The sequence below is a fragment of the Arachis ipaensis genome, chromosome B8, assembly GCF_059453495.1.
Source record: "Arachis ipaensis isolate K30076 ecotype BB chromosome B8, ASM5945349v1, whole genome shotgun sequence".
NCBI lineage: Eukaryota > Viridiplantae > Streptophyta > Magnoliopsida > Fabales > Fabaceae > Arachis > Arachis ipaensis.
The window spans coordinates 112123775-112134019 of NC_142443.1; the positions used below are offsets into that span (position 1 = coordinate 112123775).

General features: G+C 39.0%; 1 non-coding gene across 1 annotated transcript; it reads left to right on the forward strand.

The window, feature by feature from the left end:
* Nucleotides 1-8206: 8206 nt before the first annotated feature.
* LOC148549279 (small nucleolar RNA R71) lies at nt 8207-8314 on the forward strand. The gene has a single exon (XR_015898882.1). It is a non-coding gene; the product is annotated as a small nucleolar RNA R71 (small nucleolar RNA).
* Nucleotides 8315-10245: the final 1931 nt, after the last annotated feature.

Sequence of the window (10245 nt, forward strand, 5' to 3'; positions counted from 1 at the left end):
ATTCATCTTGTTTCGCTTCTAAGATATCCATTCGCACCCAAGAACGTGATGAAGGTGATGATTATGTGTGACGCTCATCACCATTCTCCCCTATGAACACGTGCCTGACAAACACTTCCGTTCTACATGCAACAAGCTAGAATGAATATCTCTTAGATCTCTTAATCGGAATCTTCGTGGCATAAGCTAGAATGATGGCGGCATTCAAGAGAATCTGGAAAGTCTAAACCTTGTCTGTAGTATTCCGAGTAGGATTCAATGATTGAATGACTGTGACGAGCTTCAAACTCGCGATTGCTGGGCGTTAGTGACAGACGCAAAAGGAGGGTGAATCCTATTCCAGCATGATCGAGAACCAACAGATGATTAGCCGTGCTGTGACAGAGCATGTGAGCATATTTTTCACTGAGAGGAGGGGATGTAGCCACTGACAACGGTGATGTCCTTGCATAAAGCCAGCCATGGAAAGGAGTAAGACTGATTGGATGAAGGTAGCAGGAAAGCAGAGGTTCAGAGGAACGAAAGCATCTCCATTCGCTTATCTGAAATTCCTACCAATGAATTACATAAGTATTTCTATCCCTATTTTATTATATTAAATTCGAAAACACCATTATCAATTTATATCTGCCTAACTGAGATTTGCAAGGTGACCATAGCTTGCTTCATACCAACAATCTCCGTGGGATTCGACCCTTACTCACGTAAGGTATTACTTGGACGACCCAGTGCACTTGCTGGTTAGTTGTATCGAAGTTGTGAACCATGGTATTGGCACCATGTTCTTGGCGCCATTGCCAGCGAAAGAAAGAGCCATGAATTTTACATCATTAAAGCGTAATCACGATTATGCGTACCAAGTTGCTCACGTTGCCAGGGATTGTTCGAGCCTGGACATCACAATTTCGTGCACCACTTGACGAGTATGTTTAATCATTTAATGAGGATGCTAGTAAGAATCTTCGTTTTGGTGGGCTGATGCAAAATAAAGCTCATTTTGAAGGACATAATCATGTTATTCATGACAAAGTGAAGGAGTTTGATGAAAGCTTGGCTGGGTTAGAAGTTGAGTTATACAAATCTCAGGTGAATTTGATTCAAAGTAGATGCAATGATATTGGATGTATTGTTATGGCATTTGTTACAGGAGTTGTAATTGCAAAGTTCCTGAGGGCTTTTGGCTAGGAAGGAGCAGAATTTTGGTTGTTTTATTTTGTAGAAATGTGATTGATGAGTGGATATTTTATACGCTTTTTGCCATTATTTTCATATAGTTTCTAGTACATTTTGTTTAAGTTTTATTAAGTTTTCATAGGTTTTAATGCAAAATTCACATTTTTGGATTCTACTTTGAGTTTGTGTGTTTTTATGAAATTTCAGGTATTTTCTGGCTGAAATTGAGGAGTTGGAGCAAAAGTCTGATTCAGAGACAGAGAAAGTGTTGCAGATGTTGTCAAGATTTGACCTCCTTGCACTCGAAAGAGCTTTTTTGGAGCTACAGAAGTCCAAATAGAGCATTCTCAACGGCTATGGAAAGCTAACACTCAGAGCTTTCCAGTAATGTATAGTAGTTGGTGCACGAAATTGTGATCATCAATGGCGCCATCAACATGGTACGCTCAATTGTAATCTCAACTTTTTATCACAACTTCGCACAACTAACCAGCAAGTGCACTGGGTCGTCCAAGTAATAAACCTTACGCGAGTAAGGGTCGATCCCACGGAGATTGTTGGTATGAAGCAAGCTATGGTCATCTTGTAAATCTCAGTCAGGCGGATATAAAATAGTTATGGAGTTTTCGAAAATAAATAATAAGTAAACATAAAATAAGGATAGAAACACTTATGTAAATCCTTGGTGAGAATTTCAGATAAATGCATGGAGATGCTTTCGTTCCTCTAAACCTCTGCTTTCCTGCTGTCTTCATCCAATCAGTCTTACTCCTTTCTATGGCTGGCTTTATGTAAGGGCATCACCGTTGTCAGTGGCTACATCCCATCCTCTTATGAAAATGGTCCAAATGCTCTGTCACAGCACGGCTAATCATCTGAGGTTCTCGATCATGCTGGAATAGGATTCACCCTCCTTTTGCGTCTGTCACTACGCCCAGCACTCGCGAGTTTGAAGCTTGTCACAGTCATTCAATCCCAGAATCCTACTCGGAATACCACAGACAAGGTTTTGACTTTCTGGATTCTCATGAATGCCGCCATCAATCTAGCTTACACCACGAAGATTCTGATTAAGAAATCCAAGAGATACTCATTCAATCGAAGGTAGAATGGAAGTGGTTGTCAGGCACGCATTCATAAGGAATGATAATGATTGTCACGTTCATCACATTTAGGTTGAAGTGCGAATGAATATCTTAGAAGCGGAATAAGTTGAATTGAATAGAAAAACAGTAGTACTTTGCATTAATCTTTGAGGAACAGCAGAGCTCCACACCTTAATCTATGGAGTGCAGAAACTCTACCGTTGAAAAATACATAAGTGAATAGAGGGTAAGCATGGCCGAGTGGCCAGCCTCCCATGGAGGTCTAGAGATCTAAAAATGATCAAAAGATGTCTAATACAATAGTAAAAAGTCCTATTTATAATAAACTAGCTACTAGGGTTTACAGAAGTAAGTAATTGATGCATAAATCCACTTCCGGGGCCCACTTGGTGTGTGTATGGGCTGAGCTTGAATGTTACACGTGCAGAGGCTCTTTCTGGAGTTGAACGTTAGCTTTTGTGCCAGTTTGGGCGTTGAACTCCACTTTGCAACTTGTTTCTGGCGCTGAACGCCAGAATTGGGCAGAGAGCTGGCGTTGAACGCCAGTTTGCGTCATTTAAACTTGGGCAAAGTATGGACTATTATATATTGCAGGAAAGCCCTGGATGTCTACTTTCCAACACAATTGGAAGCGCGCCATTTTGAGTTCTGTAGCTCCAGAAAATTTACTTTGAGTGCAGGGAGGTCAGAATCCAACAGCATCAGCAGTCCTTCTTCAACCTCTGAATCTGATTTTTGCTCAAGTCCCTCAATTTCAGCCAGAAAATACCTGAAATCACAGAAAAACACACAAACTCATAGTAAAGTCCAGAAATGTGAATTTAGCATAAAAACTAATAAAAACATCCCTAAAAGTAACTAGATTCTACTAAAAACATACTAAAAACAATGCCAAAAAGCGTATAAATTATCCGCTCATCACAACACCAAACTTAAATTGTTGCTTGTCCCCAAGCAACTGAAAATCAAATAGGATAAAAAGAAGAGAATATACTATAAATTCCAAACTATCAATGAAATATAGCTCCAATCAGATGAGCGGGACTTGTAGCTTTTTGCCTCTTGAATAGTTTTGGCATCTCACTTTATCCATTGAAGTTCAGAATGATTGGCTTCTATAGGAACTCAGAGTTCAGATAGTGTTATTGACTCTCCTAGTTCAGTATGATGATTCTTGAACACAGCTATTTTATGAGTCTTGGCCGTGGCCCTAAGCACTTTGTTTTCCAGTATTACCACCGGATACATAAATGCCACAGACACATAATTGGGTGAACCTTTTCAGATTGTGACTCAGCTTTGCTAAAGTCCCCAATTAGAGGTGCCCAGGGTTCTTAAGCACACTCTTTTTTTGCTTTGGACCTTGACTTTAACCGCTCAGTCTCAAGTTTTCACTTGACACCTTCACGCCACAAGCACATGGTTAGGGACAGCTTGGTTTAGCCGCTTAGACCAGGATTTTATTTCTTTAGGCCCTCCTATCCACTGATGCTCAAAGCCTTGGGATCCTTTTTATTTGCCCTTACCTTTTGGTTTTAAGGGTTATTGGCTTTTTGCTCTTGCCTCTTGGTTTTAAGAGCTTTTGGCTTTTTTTCTGCTTGCTTTTTCTTCTTTTTTTTTTCTATTTTTTTCGCTATTTTTTTTCTTTTTTTTTCTTTTTTTTCTGCAAGCTTTGTTCTTTGCTGCTTTTTCTTGCTTCAAGAATCATTTTTATGATTTTTCAGATTTATCAAATAACATGTCTCCTTGTCATCATTCTTTCAAGAGCCAACATATTTAACATTCTTAAACAATAACTTCAAAAGACATATGCACTGTTCAAGCATACATTCAGAAAACAAGAAGCATTGTCACCACATCAATATAATTAAACTTATTTCAAGGATAAATTCGAAACTCATGTACTTCTTGTTCTTTTGAATTAAAACATTTTTCATTTTAAGAGAGGTGATGGATTCATAGGACATTCATAACTTTAAGACAAAGTTACTAACTACTAATGATCATGTAATGAAGACACAAACATAGATAAGCACTTAACATAGAGAAAACGAAAAACAGAAAGTGAGAACAAGGAATGAGTCCACCTTAGTGATGGTGACGTTTTCTTCTTGAGGAACCAATGATGTCCTTGAGCTCTTCTATATCTCTTCCTTGTCTTTGTTGCTCCTCCCTCATTGCTTTTTGATCTTCTCTGATTTCATGAAGGATGATGGAGTTCTCTTGATGTTCCACCCTTAGTTGTCCCATGTTGGAACTTAATTCTCCTAGGAAGGTGTTGATTTGCTCCCAATAGTTTTGTGGAGGAAAATGCATTTGAGGCATCTCCGGGATCTCATGGTGATGAGCTTCCTGCGCCTCTTGAGCTCCATGAATGAGCTCTCTTGCTTGCTCCATCTTTTTCTTAGTGATGGGCTTATCTTCCTCAATGTGAATGTCTCCTTCTATGAAAGCTCCAGCTGAGTAACATAGATGGCAAATAAGATGGGGAAAAGCTAGCCTTGCCCCAGGGGAGGGCTTTTCGGCTATTTTGTAGAGTTCAAGGGAGATGACTTCATGAACTTCTACTTCCTCTCCAATCATGATGCTATGGATCATGATGGCCCGATCCACAGTAACTTCAGATCGGTTGCTAGTGGGGATGATGGAGCGTTGGATGAACTCCAACCATCCTCTAGCCACAGGCTTGAGGTCCAGTCTTCTTAGTTGAACCGGCTTGCCTTTGGAGTCAATCTTCCATTGAGCTCCTTCCACAAATATGTCCATGAGGACTTGGTCTAACCTTTGATTAAAGTTGACCCTTCTAGTGTAGGGGCGCTCATCTCCTTGCATCATAGGCAAGTTAAACGCCAGCCTCACATTCTCTGGACTAAAATCTAAGTATTTCCCCCGAACCATTGTAACATAATTCTTTGGATTCGGGTTCTTACTTTGATCATGGTTCCTAGTGATCCATGCATTGGCATAGAACTCTTGAACCATTAGGATACCGACTTGTTGGATGGGGTTTGTTAGAACTTCCCAACCTCTTCTTTGGATTTCATGTCGGATCTCCGGATACTCATTTCTCTTGAGTTTGAAAGGGACATCGGGGATCACCTTCTTCTTGGCCACAACATCATAGAAGTGGTCTTGATGGGCTTTGGAGATGAATCTTTCCATCTCCCACGACTCGGAGGTGGAAGCTTTTGTCTTCCCTTTCCCTTTTCTAGAGGATTCTCCGGTCTTAGGTGCCATCAATGGTAATGGAAAAATAAAAAGCTTATGCTTTTACCACACCAAACTTAGAATTTTGCTCGCCCTCGAGCAAGAGAAGAAAGAATAGATGAAGAAGAAGAAGAAAATATGGAGAGGAGGGGGGAGGTGTGTTTCGGCCAAGAAGAGAAAGGAGGGTTGTGTTGTGAGAAAATGAGGAAGAATGGAGGGGTATATATAGGGAAGGGAGGGGGGTAAGTTAGGCCATTTAGGGTGGGTTTGGGTGGGAAATTGATTTTGAATTTTGAAGGTAGGTGGAGTTTATGAGGTAGGTTTATGGGGAAGAGTGGATGGATGTGAGTGGTGAAGAGGTGATGGGGAAGAGTGATTGAGGTGATTGGTGAAGGGTTTTGGAGAAGAGTGTTTATGGGATTGTGTGAAAGAGGGGTGAGAAGAAGTAAGTGGAGGTAGGTGGGGATCTTGTGGGGTCCACAGATCCTGAGGTGATCCTGTGGGGTCCACAGATCCTGAGGTGTTCAAGGATTTACAACTTTGCATCCAATTAGGCATGCAAAATGCCCTTGCACACAACTCTGGGCGTTCAGCGCCAGATTGGTGCTTGTTCTGGGCGTTGAACGCCCATTTGTTGCCCATTTCTGGCGTTGAACGCCAGAACCATGCTTGTTCTGGGCGTTCAGCGCTAGCTCTTCTCCAGGGTGCATTTCTGGCGTTCAAACGCCCAGATGCTGCCCATTTCTGGCGTTCAGCGCTAGAACCATGCTCTGTTCTGGCGTTGAACGCCCAAACATGCTTCTTATTGGCGTTTAAACGCCAGTAAGGTCTTCCTCCAGGGTGTGATTTTTCTTCTGCTATTTTTGATTCTGTTTTCAATTTTTATATTTATTTTGTGACTCCACATGATCATGAACCTAATAAAACATGAAAAATAATGAAAATTAGATAAATAAACATTGGGTTGCCTCCCAACAAGCACTTCTTTAATGTCAATAGCTTGACAGTGGGCTCTCATGGAGCCTCACAGATGTGCAGAGCTTTGTTGAGACCTCTCAACACCAAACTTAGAGTTTGGATATGGGGGTTTGACACCAAACTTAGAGTTTGGTTGTGGCCTCCCAACACCAAACTTAGAGTTTGACTGTAGGGGCTTTGTTAGACTCTGCTTTGAGAGAAGCTCTTTATGCTTCCTCTCCATGGATGCAGAGAGAGATCCTTGAGTTGTAAACACAAGGTTGTCCTCATTTATTTGAAGGATCAATTCTCCTCTGTCCACATCAATCACAGCTCTTGCTGTGGCTAGGAAGGGTCTTCCAAGGATGATGAATTCATCCTCATCCTTCCCAGTATCTAGGACTATGAAATCAGCAGGGATGTAAAGGCCTTCAACCTTTACTAACACGTCCTCTACTTGTCCATAAGCCTGTTTTCTTGAATTGTCTGCCATCTCTAATGAGATTTTAGTGGCTTGCACCCCATAGATTCCTAGTTTCTCTATTACAGAGAGGGGCATGAGGTTTATCCCTGACTCAAGGTCATATAGATCCTTCTCAAAGGTCATGGTGCCTATGGTACAAGGTATTAAGAACTTTCCAGGATCCTGTTTCTTCTGAGGCAATGTCAGTTGATCCAGATCACTTAGTTCATTGGTGAACAAGGAAGGTTCATCTTCCCAAGTCTCAATACCAAATAATTTGGCATTCAGCTTCATGATTGCACCAAGAAACTTGGCAGCTTGCTCTTCAGTAACATCCTCATTCTCTTCAGAAGATGAATACTCATCAGAGCTCATGAATGGCATAAGGAGGTTTAATGGAATCTCTATGGTCTCTAGATGAGTCTCAGATTCCTTTGGTTCCTCAAAGGGAAGCTCCTTATTGATCACTGGACGTCCCAGGAGGTCTTCCTCCTTGGGATTCACGTTCTCTCCTTCCTTCACAGGTTCGGCCATGGTGATTAATTCAATGGCCTTGCACTCTCCTTTTGGATTTTCTTCTGTATTGCTTGGGAGAGTACTAGGAGGGATTTCAGTGATCCTTTTACTCAGCTGGCCCACTTGTGCCTCCAAATTTCTAATGGATGACCTTGTTTCATTCATGAAACTCACAGTGGCCTTAGATAGATCAGAGACTAAGTTTGCTAAATTAGAGGTATTTTGTCCAGAGTTCTCTGTCTGTTGCTGAGTGGATGATGGAAAAGGCTTGCTATTGCTAAACCTGTATCTTCCACCATTATTAAAGCCTTGTTGAGGCTTTTGTTGATCCTTCCATGAGAGATTTGGATGATTTCTCCATGATGGATTATAGGTGTTTCCATAAGGTTCACCTAAGTAATTTACCTCTGCTATTGCAGGGTTCTCGGGATCATAAGCTTCTTCTTTAGAAGATGCCTCTTGAGTACTGTTGGATGCAGCTTGCATTCCATTCAGACTCTGAGAAATTATATTGACTTGCTGAGTCAATATTTTGTTCTGAGTCAATATGGCATTCAGAGTATCAATTTCAAGAACTCCCTTCTTCATAGGCGTGCATCCCATTATTCACAGGATTCCTCTCAGAAGTGTACATGAACTGGTTATTAGCAACCATGTCAATGAGTTCTTGAGCTTCTGCAGACGTTTTCTTTAGGTGAATGGATCCACCTGCAGAAGTATCCAATGACATCTTTGATAGCTCAAATAAACCATCATAGAATATATCCAGGATGGTCCATTCTGAAAGCATGTCAGAAGGACACTTTTTGGTCAGTCCTTTGTATCTCTCCCAAGCTTCATAGAGGGATTCACCTTCTTTCTGTCTGAAGGTCTGAACATCCACTCTAAGCTTACTTAGCTTTTGAGGAGGAAAGAACTTGGCTAAGAAAGCCTTGACCAGCTTATCCCAAGAGTTCAGGCTATCCTTTGGTTGAGAGTCCAACCATACTCTAGCTCTGTCTCTTACAGCAAAAGGGAAAAGCATGAGCCTGTAGACTTCAGGATCTACTCCATTAGTCTTAACAGTATCACAGATCTGCAAGAATTCAGTTAAAAACTGAAAAGGATCTTCAGATGGAAGTCCATGAAACTTACAGTTCTGCTGCCTCAGAGAAACTAGCTGAGGTTTCAGCTCAAAGTTGTTTGCTCCAATGGCAGGAATGGAGATGCTTCTTCCATGTAAATTGGAATTAGGTGCAGTAAAGTCACCAAGCATCCTCCTTGCATTATTATTATTTTCGGCTGCCATCTCCTTTACTTGTTCGAAATTTTCAATAAGGTTGTCTCTGGATTGTTGTAATTTAGCTTCTCTTAGTTTCCTCTTCAGAGTCCTTTCAGGTTCTGGATCAGCTTCAACAAGAATGCCTTTTTCCTTGTTCCTGCTCATAAGAAAGAGAAGAGAACAAGAAAAGAAGAGGAATTCTCTATGTCACAGTAAAGAGGTTCCTTATTGTTAGCAGAAGAAGAAAAGGAATAGGGGTGAAGAATAATGAAGAATCCAAACACAAGGGTAAGGATAAGAGCAGTGATGTGAGATGAAGAGAAGTGTTAGTAGATGAATAAATAATTAGAAGGAGATGAGGGAGAAGGATTTTCGATAATTATTTTTTTGAAAAAGGGTTAGTGATTTTCGAAAATAGTTTTTGAAAAAGGTTAGTAATTTTCGAAAATTGAAATAAAAAATTAAAATAATTAGTTAATTAAAAAGAAATTTTGAAAAAGAGGAAAGGGATTTTCGAAAATTAGAGAGAGAGAGAGTTAGTTAGGTAGTTTTGAAAAAGATGAGAAACAAACAAAAAGTTAGTTAGTTAGTTGAAACAAATTTGAAAATCAATTTTGAAGAGATAAGAAGATAAGAACTTAGAAAAGATATTTTAAAATCAAATTTTGAAAAAGATAAGATAAGAAGATATTTTTGAAAAGATATGATTGAAATTAGTTTTGAAAAATATTTGATTTTTAAAATCACAATTAATGACTTGATTCACAAGAAATCACAAGATATGATTTTAGAACTCAAAGTTTGAATCTTTCTTAACAAGTAAGTAACAAACTTGAAATTTTTGAATCAAAACATTAATTGATGATGTTATTTTCGAAAATTATGATATAAAATGAAGAAAAAGATTTTTGAAAAATATTTTTGAAATTTTCAAAAATAACTAAGACAAATGAAAAAGATTTTGAAAAAGATAAGATTTTTAAATTGAAAATTTGATTTGACTCATAAAAACAACTGGATTTTAAAAATTTTTGAAAAAGTCAAATCTAATTTTCGAAATTTTAAGAGAGAAAAAAGGGAAAGATATTTTTTTGATTTTTTTTTTGAATTTTTAATGAGGAGAGAGAAGAACATGAAAATGATGCAATGCATGAAATTTTTAGATCAAAACAATGAATGCATGCAAGAATGCTATGAATGTCAAGATGAACACCAAGAATACTTTGAAGATCATGATGAACATCAAGAATATATTTTTGAAAATTTTTATATGCAAAGAAAACATGCAAGACACCAAACTTAGAAATCTTTCATGTTTAGACTCTATGAATGCAAGAATGCATATGAAAAACAAGAAAAGACAAAACATGAAAACATCAAGATCAAACAAGAAGACTTACCAAGAACAACTTGAAGATCATGAAGAACACTATGAATGCATGAATTTTTCGAAAAATGCAAGATGCATATGCAATTGACACCAAACTTATAACATGACACATGACTCAAACAAGAAACACAAAAAAATATTTTTTTTTATTTTTATGATTTTCTATTTTTTT